The sequence below is a fragment of the Psittacula echo genome (assembly GCF_963264785.1).
Source record: "Psittacula echo genome assembly, chromosome: 2".
Lineage (NCBI taxonomy): Eukaryota > Metazoa > Chordata > Aves > Psittaciformes > Psittacidae > Psittacula > Psittacula echo.
The window spans coordinates 82,323,995-82,338,107 of record NC_137737.1 but is presented as its reverse complement, the minus strand read 5'-3'; the positions used below and the strand labels follow the sequence as shown (position 1 = coordinate 82,338,107).

Below are 14,113 nucleotides of genomic sequence, written 5' to 3'. Positions count from 1 at the left end.
ATATAAAAATGTATCTATAGGAAGGAATTAAAGGGGTAATTACACAGTATCATTTCCACAGCCACAACATTTACAGTCATTTAATCTGATCAGCTCATACTTTCCGTTTCATGTGTATTTGCAGGCCATTGCTGTGCAGGAAGAAATGACAGAAAGAAGCACATGCAGCTAACAGGGCAGCTTGACTTTTTGTTTCTTCAGCAACTGAATTTACAGTCCCTGTAGATGATCCCAAACGTTGAAGATACACAAACACAGTGGTGTGGTACAATTTTAGAAATAAACCAAACCCACAAGGGCAGAAAAGATTTCATTTTTAGTGTAGTGACAATTCATTTACTATGGACAAGGATGTCAAATCTCAAATAAGCTTTATTTCAAAGAGCTTCTACTTGTTGCTATTCTGAACAGCAGAAATGTTTTCATCTGTAAACAGAAAAAAGAAAAAATCTGCTTCTCTGAAATAAGTTTCCCTTATTTTGCATGCAATTCTTTCAGCATCATTTTTCATTTAAAAAGCAGATAACCCCATAGCCACTTAAGTAATGAAAAACCTGTGAATACTGATCAGTATGTTCCTGCCCTTTGGAGCCTCAGGAATCCTCTTGTCTCACTTCAGAATCCCCCAAGTCACTCATACTTTCACCATGTTTTGAGGTAAACCAGCCACAGACACACAATGCTACTCAAGGTAGTGCTAACTGCTGCCTTGCAAAATGCCAGCTATCCCAAGAGTGAAATAATACCACATGTAAATGCACCGTTTAATTTATCAGCATAATCATCCACTTTAACACACCAGCTGACCCTCCTGCAGAGTTATTTTTGCAGGGCTGGAGTACAGTGCATAGTATTTTGCAAGAAGTTCAGAAGGTGGAATGTCATGGATACAGTCAATGGTTCATGTAAGACCTCTTCAGCTGATAGAAATGGCAACAAAATCAAGCCCTGAGCAACTGCAAATAAGAGGGCTCTCTTGATATTTATTAACTGGCTTTAAGAATCAAAATAATAGAATAGTTCGGGTTGGAAGAGACCTTCAAAGGTCATCTAGTCCAGCCCCCTTGCAATGAACAGGGACATCTTCAATGAGATCAGGTTGCCCATAACCACATCCAGCCTGGCCTTGAATGTCTCCAGGTGGTGCATCCAGCACCTCTCTGGGCAACCTGTGCCGTTGTAAAAAATTTTTTTCCTTTCATCCAGCCTGAATCTCCCCTTTTTCAGTTTAAAACCACCACCCCTTGTCCTGTCACAACAGGACCTGCTAAAAAGTCTTTCCCCATCTTTTTTATAGGCCCCCTTTTAAGTATTGAAAGGCCAAAATAAGGTCTCCCCAGAGCCTTCTTTTATCCAGGCTGAACAAGCCCAACTCTCTCAACCTTTCCTCATACGAGGGATGCTCCATCCTTCTGATCATCTTCATGGCCCTTCTCTGGACCCTCTCCAATAGGTCCACATCTTTCCTGCACTGAGGACTCCAGAGCTGAATGCAGTACTGCAGATGGGGTCTCACCAGAGTGGAGTAGAGGAGGAGAATCACCTCTCTTCACCTGCTGGCCATGCTCCTTTTAATGCAGCCCAGCATATGATTGCCTTTCTGGTCAGCAAGTGTACATTACTGGGTCATGTTGAGCTTCTCGTCAACCAACACTTCAAGTCCTTCTCAGGGCTGCTCTCAGTCCAGTCTCTGCCCAGCCTGTAGCTGTGCCTCAGATTGTCCCAACCCCGGTGCAGGACCTTGTATTTGTACAAAAGCTTTGTATTTTATTAAATGCTTACAACAAAGATACTGATACTGTTGGGTATTACCACCAGTGTTTTCCGTACATACCACAAAACCACCCTTTGAATGTCTGTCCACACACTCACCTGCCAGCCTGCTTCTTTTCAGGTGGTTGACAATGTCCGATAAGAAAGGGAAGTAATGAACACAGATGGAAGCACAAATCACAAGGAAAAACACTGAGTTTTCACCTGTGCAGCCCAAGGCTGATGCGTGCCACAAGCAGACACAGGTCAATACATCTTTTCTTGTTCAACACTTACACCTGCTTTAGTCTTTTTACCCACCCAGGCTCAAAAGGTGATGTTCTTCATGAAACTTTTAAACAAAACAGGTTCTTTTGTGTGTTGCGGTGGGGAAGCAGACACATGGATGGAAGTGAGGATACACCAAAGCCAAGCAAAACTCTGGTGATGTGATAGAAGTGTCTCTCAAAAGGGAACACCTTGCACTTTGAGAGCCAGATGGCTGCTGCACCACCTAATCCTGTTCTTGCCAACCCCAGCCACTTAGAAAGCCAAAAGTCAGACCCACAGTTGGCTTGAAAGCTCCTGTTACTTTTTAAAAAGGAAAAACCTTTCTCTTTCCATCCCTGTCTTGAGTTGCAGAAACTGCACCAACATTTTCACAACCTGTTTCCTGCAGCTATGGAAGTGAGAAGCAGCCCTGCTCTGTCACCAGCAGCTGGGACTGACACACAATCACCTAACTTCAGATACCTGTATGTTTAAAGAAAAACATAAAACGCTGTAAGAGATGTTAACATGGTTATCAAAGCAGGGCAACATAAATACCATCGCAAGTTTAATTACATAACCCTACTCCTCCACTTTACATTAGTTATTTTTAATTACAGACACACAAGGCTTCTAAATTGGAGGGTCAAATCCTGCCCTGGCATATCATTGGAATTACATCTGCAACAAGTCTGGCTGCCTTGAAAAAACTTGGGGTGGTGGCAAGAGATGTGCCACAGTCATCTCTTACACTTTTCAATACTGAGTACTGAAAGATACCTCCTTCTTCACCTGGGGGTTTTTGACCAAGCCATTTCAGCAAATTCGTCAGCAAGGAGGAGAACTGCAGCCAGTCACAGAGGGAACTCAAACCCTAAACACTAAAATGCATCCAAAGTTTTCCATGTCTAACGAAAACAGCCAAGAAGTAACAAATGCAGTCCTGTGCATAACACCACAGCATCCAGTGTATCCACGTTATGACTTGGTGATACATTCATCTGTGGATGAAGAGGATTTCAGGCTCAATGGTACAAACACTTGCAGGCAGGGATAATGTCCAGTCAGCAGGACTCCTCACACTTAAAAAAATCAAATGCATGTGCATTTATAGACCCAGAGTGCAAGTGCTATATAAACCCCGCTATTAAACTGCAGACACTTACAAGACAGAGAATGATGACCTTCTCCACCTGAATGATGCTCAGAGCAGCACTAAAGAGTTCAACTTGCAATAGCACAAAATCCCATGCAAAGGGTTACCTTTGCAGCCAGTGCTCAGTCTTGTCTCTTTACTGGTGCTCCTTCCGACTTGCTATGGTAAGCAAGCTAACTGTTGGATTTATACTAAAGTAACACAGGATAGGACTTATCTCTGGGGTCTGCTGAATTTTTACCAATGTTGCTGTGAAAACTGTACTTGTTTCACAAATGAACAATTGGGAAGAAATTGTATTCTGTAGGAAAATTTCAGGCAGACAAAAGAACCATAACTGATTGTAAAAAAGGGTGTCTTCCAAAGTAAAAATCTGAATTAAGTGCTAAAAGTAAGACTCCTCCAAAGTATCATCAAATTTATAAAAAAGAAGGCAACAGAAAAGGAAGTCAACTGATAGACGCCAAAATTGTCTGAGACACATTACCAACTTCAGATCAACTCCATTTTCCATATATATTTCACTTTTATCAAGGAATGGCAGCACTAACCCACTCCGACACACAAAATCGCCAGGCACCAGCTAGAATCACATGGATCACAGCCACGTTCGGGCACTGAGCAATATCAACGTAAAATTAATAGCTACAAGTCAGGTCTGTTCTACTTGATAAAGGTGGCTTTTTGTGGTGCATTCCTTCATAGCACAACTTGTAATTTATCATTCCCTGAATCCAAGAGTCTCCACTAAATTTCCACCAGACAGCACTGAAGCCAAGACTTCAATGCTGGCAAGGCTCCGGCTCCTAAAGCTGGTAAATGGTTGCTCTGATCTGTTGTGAGCATCCTAAAGGGCAAAGCTGCTGCCTGAAATCACAATAAGAAGCAGCCGTTGGGACAGACAATTAACATCTACACATGATCTTCATGATGAAATAGTTCTTAGATTACAGTCTGACTGAGGTTCGAAAAAACACCACCCCTTTGCCCTGAACAGCACCCTTAGTGGAGACCCCAAGCATACGAATAACACACACACAGAACACAACATTTTCTTGTTCTGTGCATCATTTGCTCCCTCCACTCCTTGCTGTGGAAATCCCTCTTCCACTACTGGCTGCTGCAGAAGAGTACAGGCACAATAATGACAGACTACAGCAGCCTCACAGATTTTATTGGAAGAACTTCACGGGGAGATTGGCTGGGGAGAAAAAGAAAGAAAAACACTGCAAGTCCCTTGTTTATAGATTTCTCTTTGAGACCTTGAGTAGGCTATGTATGTCAGCTTTGCTGAACACTAGAAGTGTTGGTTTTCCTGTTTTAGGAAAAGTGTTTTGTAGAAGACAGGTACAGAGAAAGAAAAGATGAAAACTAGGTAAGAGAATGTGAAAAAGTAATTTTTTATTTAAAACCCAGTAAGTTTTCTCAATGTCTTAGTTTTTTAAATCTTCTCTTCCTGAAATGAAGTCTTGGCAATTTTACCCTGGCAAAACAAGCAGAAATGAAAGAGGTCAATCTTCCCCTGCTTTTTACAGTGGGTTTTGAACTTTCTTCACATCCAAAATAATCCTGGTATTTCTTCAGAATTAGGGGGACTTATTAAGCCAGGTCTTTCTGAAACGTTTCCTGTGGTCTTCTAATTTCAGTCACCAGTTCCACAAGTTAAAACCAATGCCAGGCTTTCCTCCCAGACACTTTGAAAAGTGTGAATAAATTAACTTCTAATATATAACCAGCTGAACTGATACAAAAATTTTTGCATGCTCATTGTTTGCCTTTTTTGAACTACACCATGCTTAGTGATTCTTATCCATACATACTGCTTGGCAGCCTTTTCTTGTGCTGAGGATTTGAGCGAGTAACTTGAAAGAAGTAAAAGGGAAACACCTGCACCTACACTAGGAGAACATGCTGTAAAGCCAGGATGGGCAGGGTAACCTCCTTGTCAAACCTAGAGACTTCAGCTGCAGTGCCATGTTGGTTACCCTCCTTCCTCCAACAAACCGTTTTACCCCCTGCTCTTCCGATCTTCTAGACGTTATTTCTTCACAGTTGCTTGCATTGTAAACATTGATGGTATTATTCAACAGTTTCAACTTCAGAACTGCTGCATTTCCAGCACAAGGAGCATTAAAACCAATGTGTATCCTGCCCAGGGACCTGGAGCATCAGGTCTTGCTGACCTAAGAGCATTTCAAGGTAAAAAACCCTCTATGGTCTTCTCCAGCACACAGCTAGCTGTAACTGGAACAGGCTCAGGTCAAAACATATGCAAGTTTGATGCCTGCTTTGTTTTTGAAGACATTCCCTTACTGTCCCAGAGTACATGTGTCCACAGCGAGAACATGGTAGACTTGAAAAGTTTATTTGGTTTTTCTACCGCATAGCACTGGCAAGTCAAGGAATACTTGGATAAACATACATAACATGTTTTGCATGTCCAAAATTCTGCTGGCCTTTATTCACACACTCACCTAAAAATCCCATTAAAAAAAACCTGTAAAAATTATTAATGCTGTTGGTGTAACTTGCTAGAAAAGTAGCATGGCTATACTGCAAAAATGCTTGTGCCTCAAAAAATTCTGCTGCAAACTCCAGGACAGATTTCACTGCAAACTCAGTAATGATATGCTGGCTCCTTTACACAATCTCTACAGGTCTGAACGTGAAAGTACTGCATTTAACAATAGCAAGCACTTACACGATTAGCTGATCTTCTCTTCAACTCCAACTACTGCACCTGACCTGTGTGACTCATAGCACTGAGTATTGCAGATAAGAGACAGACTTCAGAACTAGCCACTCTCATGCCACAGGTTAAGAGTTGCCTGTGCTAAAAATAACACTGTATAGAAGCAACATTGTAATTTTAGAGTTCTTCAACTGTACCAGAACAGTCAAAGGAGGAGACTCTATAAATGAATGTGAAAATGCTTTTGTATCTATATTCAGTCTGTCACCCAGCTTACTTTACAAGCAAGGGCATCTCAAGGATATTTTTAAGATAGGATTCCATTTAAGAACTATGAAGCAGTACATTACCACACTGACCATTTGCACTAGGTGTTTAAAGGTTTCAACTAGGTCAAAGCGCTGCTGAGTTACATCCATCTACAAAGATGCTGTAGTCATATTTCTGGTCCTGCTTGTCTAAATATAGCAAACGTAAGAGTTGGAACTAGCTTCATGATTGGAGAAGAGATGCTGAAGTGATTCTGATGGGCTTGCTGTGGTTTCAAGTTTTCATCAACAATGATCAATAAACCCACCATCTACATTTATTAGTTACTGTCACAGTACTCTTCCATTTCAGAGTAATCTTCTTGTTTGGTTTGTATGGACAAAATGCTACCTCTGAGCAAATACACAAATACTTTGTGAGCCTTCCTTTCTAAAGGTATACAGAATTTCTTCTAAAAGCAGACAGAATCTGTCTACCTCTCTCAGCCCAGAGGAACGCTACCCCCTCAAAATGACAATGTTATTTCTCACACACACTTAAAACTTCATGGAATAGGAGTGGATTGTTAAAGGCACAGGCTTGAACACTGGATTTAAGTTTTCTAAGGTTGTGTTCAGAGCTATCAGTATGACTGCCTAAACTTTCAGCTGAAGTTAGCCCTTGTTGCTTGAATACATTATTCAGGAAGCCCATTGAAATGCATAGCAAGTCCCACAGGCTGTTTGTCCTAGAAGAGCCATTGCACAACCATCCATGTGAGACAGACAATTAAAAGCATTTGGGAAAGAGAGATTTAAGGTTTGAAGCTGCTCTGGCAGGGCCTCAGAAAGCTGACAGAAGGTGGAACTCACAGCACAGACCCCAGCTGGAACTTTTCATGGAGCCTCACTCTCCATCTATGAGTAATCTGTTGCCATTTCATTCGAGGTCATTCTCACTAAAGCCTCCAGTCCCTGCAGACTAAACCCCAATCTGGCCTCATTCTGCCCACATTGTGACTGGTCAACAGGCTTCTCCCGAAGAAAATCAATCAGGCTGCCTGATAGCCGCAGACATACCATGAAGAAACATGCTTTGAGGTACTAATTGCAAGGACAGCTGTCCTTCTTTACCAACCCCGTGTCAAGACAGCCAACACCATCACCACTGTTCATTACAACGGTCAACCACCACACATACCGCTCCATCGCTCCATGTCTGCTGAGGCTGCATACAGACAACCTGCAAATGGTGAAACCCTGACTGTCCACATCAGCAGCTACATCAAATAACTTATGTGGACTGAGACCTCACCCTTTATTTTATTTATTTATTTTATTTTATTTTTCCACTGTGCTTTCACTGCTCCACACCAGGCTTTTCATCCACACTTTCGTGAGGTTTTTTGTTATTGGACAGTTTATTGGCAGGCTGGGCATGTAAGTCCATTTCTATATTTGAAAGCAGTAAATCATGTTTTAGGATGGTTCCTCTAACATGATTTCTCCAGATAATGGTGTTTAGGATCAAGCATTTATTGCTGAAAGATACTCGGTTTCATCAGGGTATAGAAAGTTCAGATCAAAATACTTGACAGAAGTGGTTTGAGATTAATTTCATCTTGCATGGTTGAAGTCTGACATAGCTGTAAAACCTTTTCTTGCAACAACCCATGTAAGAACCTAATCCTGTGTACTTCTAACACCTAGTGTAGTGTTACTACAAGTAATCTCACACTTGAACATGTGGAACCCTCCATGTAGTTAGTTTTCACTGAAATGCTAACATGGTATCACTTCAGCAGTCCATCCTGAAATAGTATTGCAGATAATTGCGATCCACATTATCACAACTCTCCTGGCTTGCCTTGGTGCACAAAACTGAGCAACCCTTTTTCAGACTGCAGCTCCATATAGGTGAGGAAGATACACGATATTGCTTCCTTTTCTCTATTGCAGGTAACTAGAAAGGAGGAGGTGGAAGAACTTCACTTCCACATGAGCCACAAGAGCTCATGATGCACAGGAGGAAGTTAGTATCACACTCCACAAAGGGACAAGAGACCTCAACTCATAATGCATAGAAAAGAGAGCAGAAGAGGACTCTAAATCCAAATACCACTTTATTCTCTGCTTCAGTCCTAGGCACCCTCCTGCTGCTTCTCTAGATCTGGTCACACTCTATTCCTTTAGGATCACTTGCCTGAATACCATTTACATCTTGAGACTCTTTTGTTTTGGGGTATTGCTTTGAAGAGAATACTGAAATTTCTTTGATGTTTCAGAAGCCAGTTCAGTGATTTATGAGCTAACCTGTGCTCCTCAGCTATGTGACTGCTACTGACGTGACCAATTTTTGGTGCACAACGAAGGAGATCGCTACACTGGAAACTATTTAGGTAAGAGCCATGAGAAAAAAGATCTGGCTTAAAAAAGGCAGCAAGGGACTTCAAATAAAAGCCTTGAGAAGCTCATCAATGAGAAAGCGAAGAGGCCTTCATAGTAAGCTCCGAGTAGCTATACCAAGAACATATGCTCAACAATTTCTAATATAAAGACGTAAAAAGCATGAAAATCAAAGGAAGAAAATTCCAAACCAGAAGGCACATCTTTCTGTCACTGAGCATATTCACTGAAAGAGCTTACCCATGATGGTGGGACTGTCCAAAGCCACCAAATACTTCAAAGAAAACACAGCACTTCCTCCTCCTTCCAGGAGGAGGTTAATGGTTTCTTTAGTTTGCCACACAGTGGGTTAGACTACAACATCTATCTACTCCCCCTTTAGCACTCCTGTTGTGGAAAAAATACTACTTTTATTTATGTAAAGAAGCTTAGTGCTGACTTCTGTAACCTTTGGTAATGGGACTCCCAAAGACTAACTCTGCACCAGAGAAGAACAAGACACACCGCTACTCCTGCAGCACACAGTGCAACCCAGAACTGTGCTTCCCACATATTAGCTTCATCTTGGCAGGAGAAAGTTCATTACTTATGCAAGTATTTGACGGTCTACTGAGGAAAGTTTGGCTGAGATTTTACTGTGGCTCACTGTCTATGAAGACATAAGCTGCAGCGTTATGGATTAGCTTTAAGTCATTACAAAGCCTTTACACATTCTCCATGAAATACTAAAAAACTCTTCCACATTATCAGCTCCAATTGCTAAAAATGGGAAAGCCCTCCAACGATCATGAATCACACCTCTGCAAACTGTAAGGTTTAAAATAATAAAGTTTGAGCTGTCTTTAACTGAGTGAAGTGTGAAGCACATGTGTTTGTTGTATGGCCATGAAGGCCAGCAGCTTCCTAAGCTAAAAGTCAGAATCTGATTCAAGTAACAATAAAATGTTAGCACTTGACTGCACCTCTTTTTCAATATTGAGGCCACAGGCAGTTGCTCTTTCTCCAACACATTTCGCCCCTGCACATGGTTCATTCTCTCAGTGGCCCATAAAGACACCTACAAAGCACAAGGCTGACGTAACACGCAGACAGACTTGCTGGTCGGTGCTTTCTCAAGCAAAGAAACATTCCAGTGCGATTCCTACACTGAAAAAAATACATCTGGTTTTATAAAATTATCTCCTAAGGAGCCCTTTTTCCTCTCCTTCTGTATCGAGCCTTTTGTTTGAGAGCCGTAATAGGAAATCAGCCAGGCTTAAATCACAGCCAATATCTGATATGTGTAAATGAGGAGTGCCACCAAATATTCAGCTGAACAGCTTTGGGTTGCTAGGACACCAGAGGTCGGGCAGCACTGAAAGGGCAGATTATTCCCACCCCAGCACACGCATAGGGCTCCATTCATGGCAGGGCTGCTGCCTGCACGGGTGCTGCTGCCCAGCCGTCCCTGAGCACCCCAGCCACCCAGCTCCCCACAGTGACCTCTGCTAGTGTGCGTGCCCCTCTGCACCAAAAAATACCTCATCAGCCTGCACACGGCCCTTGATCTTTTCCATCATTACCGAGGGCTCACTTCAGCCTGGGGGAGTGCGGAACACTGAAGGCTGCCTGAGAGCTATGCTGCAGCAGAACTGCAGTACGTGGTCTGGAGATCTGCTTAAAACTATGAGGAAACCCATAACGCTGCAGTTAAGATTAAGTCTAGGGAGGGGAAATATCAAGTTTACAGAAGGTGATGGGGATGCCCGTGATCAGCACAGGCATCCACCTGGCTGACAGCAAGAGCCGCATGGTGGCCTGGATAAATGGTCCAAATCAATTACATGTAATCAGTGTTAATCACTCCTACATCTTCTGTCTCAGCACATTCAGGTAGCATCAGCCTAACTTTGGCATTTTTCTTAGAATTTGGTTCTTTGAGCTGCTACATTTTAATCCCTTTATATTTTTATATTATAAATTCATGACTTGCCTTGCAGATGTGCAACCAACTAGACAATAAGATATCAAGACGTGTGTGTGTGTGTTTCCAGGGAAGGAACAGAAAATGAAGGTAGTTATTTGTTCTTGTGTACACTAATTTCACAGAAAAAGGCAACAAGTATGTTCTCCTTGGAGTGCTTTGTTGTAACACAGCAGTCCCATCCCCCCATTAAGAGTTGGAAAGCCTCCTACTTGAGGTTTTTGATGTTTCAAAACCACATCAATATCAAATTAGACATTTCTGATAATTCTGAAATTTCCACCCTAAACCAAGCAAAAATCCCCTCTATATAATATATGAAGAAATCAGTAAGCACAAGATGGAGGAGCTCTGCAGACCACAGCCATATGCATTGCCACAGAGGCCACACTAAAGGCATAGCTGATTCAATAGCACCTTGGCTAGAACAGCAGGTAGCTCCTGTGCTAGTATTGCTAGTAACTGCATTTGGTAGAGCTGACTTCCCATATCCTGCCCCCATCATCTCATTGCTATAGGTTATATACGGGCAGTCATTGACACTTGCAGTGAAAGTCACCATGTATTTTTTTCTCACAAAAAACCCTGCACAAGCTATTTCTTTGTTGCAATTCCTATACATCTACGAAATAAGAGTTAACTATAGAGTAAATTAACTTTGCTTTATTAGCATGATTGAGAGCTACCCAAAATGCATGATGAGAAGCATCCCTTAACACCAACATGGTTATCAAACTGTTAACTGATCTAACTACGCACACATATACAGAGAAACAGAGAGAGAAAGAATGAATTATAATAGACGGCAAAATTACATCAGGACCTAAGTGATTTAACATTTAACCACCTTCTGATTGATCTAATTGCAATGCCACTGTTCATCTCCACAAAGACTGCAGAATTCAGAGGCAGGGTTGCTGGTCAATTGCCCTTTGTTTCACTAAGGCTAGTTCTATCTTTACTTAGTTACATAAAGCAACATTTAGTTGACTCTATCCATTCTTAAGATGATCCAGTAGTGAAAAGTTCTGCCTTTACTTATGATTTTACACTACTGCGTGACATTTAAAAACCAGTATGTCTCTTTCTGCCCCAGAAACGCATTTTTTTCTGTACCTCTTCTATATTTTCTGATTATGGTGAAACACTGCTTGAAACACTCCATGACTGGAGAGATCCACTTCCCTGCTGACATACCAGCAGCACCATGTTCTCCCGACACCAGCCAGCAGCGTGGACTCAACACCACTGGAGCAATGGATGCAACAATTCTTCTCTCCTTTGCATAGATGACTTGCAACTTGCAAATTGTTCGGTATGCAACTGTAAGGGAGCTGCACATACACCTCACTCCTCTTCAAAGCTATGTGACAAGAGGCACTGTGGCTCCAGGCACTCTGTAATATGCTGGCCAAAGCAGCATAAAACCAGTAATAACTGAAACAAAACATTTAAAAGTGTGTTTATTGCTCATTGAGGCCGATGAAATGTACATGCCCTTTAAAAACTGGGCTGATTTGAGATACTCTATGTTGTGCATGCTGGTGGTCACAGGGAAATGGCAATTTTGGATGGCTGAATAGCCATTTCTTCCCTGAGAAATTCCTAGGCTGGCTTAAATATACAACAAAAGATAACCCTTAATGTTTGAATCAGAAAGAGACACTGAAGATAGAATCAGCTTTCCTAAACTGAAGATAGAATCAGCTTGCCTGAATGCAACTTCATTTGACATGCAAATTGTTTGTGTATATTAAAAACTTCTGTGAGCCTAATTTAAGTGCTAAACCACTTTCAACAGAAATCACAATTTCTCTCTGTGAAAGACTACTTAATGAGGCTGGACACTGTTTCTTTTTGGCTAAGTATGCACAAATGGTGTGGCTGGCAAGCTGCAGATGGACATGCTAGTCCTTTTCATGCTGAATCTGGGGCAGACATTCATTTGAGAAAGCGAGTATCAGAGAGGATTTGGCATTTACCTGGTGTTCCAAAAGTTGATGTCTTCTTTCAACCCATCTGCTTCATTGACTGTCAAAAGTTTTGAGACCCCTGAAAGCCCCTGTTTACCATTTCATGTTTAGGATTTCTGGATCTACAGAGAGGAAGTTAAAAAATGCTACAATAGATCTCATTGTGTAAACGGTGGAAATATAGCACTATGAGGTTGGTGACAAACCTGCCTTTTCTGCACAAAACACTGTGCAATGCTCACAGGTATGTTCAACAATTCAAGGTGGCAACCAAAATGAAAAGCTTCCCAGCTCCCCGAATGATTTACATGGTGCAGTGGGCTTCCTGGATCATCAGTAACTTCCCAGACCCGAATGGAGCATACACTTACCCTGTGTTTGCGACTGACCGGAACAAACACTGCCCACAGTGCCTGAGGAGCTTCCCCAGCAAAGCTCCTGTGAGCAGCACCATCTGCCCAGCTCCCTGTTGCTGCAACAGGGAACACACATGAGGAAGGTGGAGGAACAAACCAGCAACAGCAACCTCAAACCTCATCATGGGTCAGCCAAAAACTCCCTGTAGCGTAGGCTGACTGCTGACACTCAGCTGATGTCCTGAAACATGGACTTTACAGCTACTACATTCCACTTCATACAACCAAAACCACAACCTCACTTCTGTAATTGTAATGACAGTATTAGGAATGGATCTCCTTGGCTTCTTAGGATTATATACTACCTAAAACCACACAAACCAGTAAATTCTGAAGTGTACTTAGTCCTTACAAGTTCATCACAGTGAGGTTTTCCCCCATGAAATCTTTGCTTCTCTGCTGCACCCTGTGACTAAATTAAGCCACATATACACACAAACTTAAACAGATAGATACAGTTAAAGAGAAAAAAGTTTAGCAACTGAGTCAAATCTACTCTTAAACAATGTTACCTGCTTCGGACATGGATTTTGTGTTCTGAGGGTAGCTCTGACAAAGACCTGTGAGTAGCTGGGGTAGTACTATAACTTTCAGATAATTCCTATCAGTAACCTACCTGTATTCAAAAAAATCATAGTTGTTATGCTTCCATTCATGTCTTAGGTTGTAAATAATTTTTTTCCTTAATAAGCCAACAAATGAGAAACAAAACAGATTTTATCTTTTTTTTTTTTTTTTTTTTTTAAGCAGTGTTAGCAAAGAAATGCTGAATACATATCATTGATGTTCGACACTACAAAAATACCTACATTTTGGCCTACTACCACTGTTACCACTGGGTGTTTAAAAGGACACATGAGCGAGAGAAAAAAACCTGCAAGTTATGAGAACCCCCTTTCCCAGTCCCACAGGCACTTCACCAGATCGTTATCTGCTCCATCTAGATTTGCAAGGCAAATCTAGGGTTGCTCTTCTTGAGACCAGAATAAAACTCCCATAGACTTCAATGATGCAGGATCAAGCCCATTCCCTTCATAACAGGTTCTCTCAAGCAATTTTATCCTAATTTTCTATCCTGTGGCTGAATTCTGATGTTTGCAAAGGCAAGCTCTTTAAAAGGGAAAGCAAGAAGCAAAATGCAGATCCCAGAAGCAATCAGTGGTTAGCAGAGCTATTTTACCTGCTGAGTTGGGGGGGTTACTTTATCGGAGTAGAAGGGGGGAGTTGACACAGCAAA

General features: G+C 41.8%; 1 protein-coding gene across 1 annotated transcript in view; it reads right to left on the bottom strand.

Annotated features, from left to right (window-relative positions):
• Positions 1 to 14,113, bottom strand: part of MYO10 (myosin X) — a gene marked incomplete at its 5' end in the record, with an annotated part of 159,055 nt that overhangs the window by 30,608 nt on the left and 114,334 nt on the right.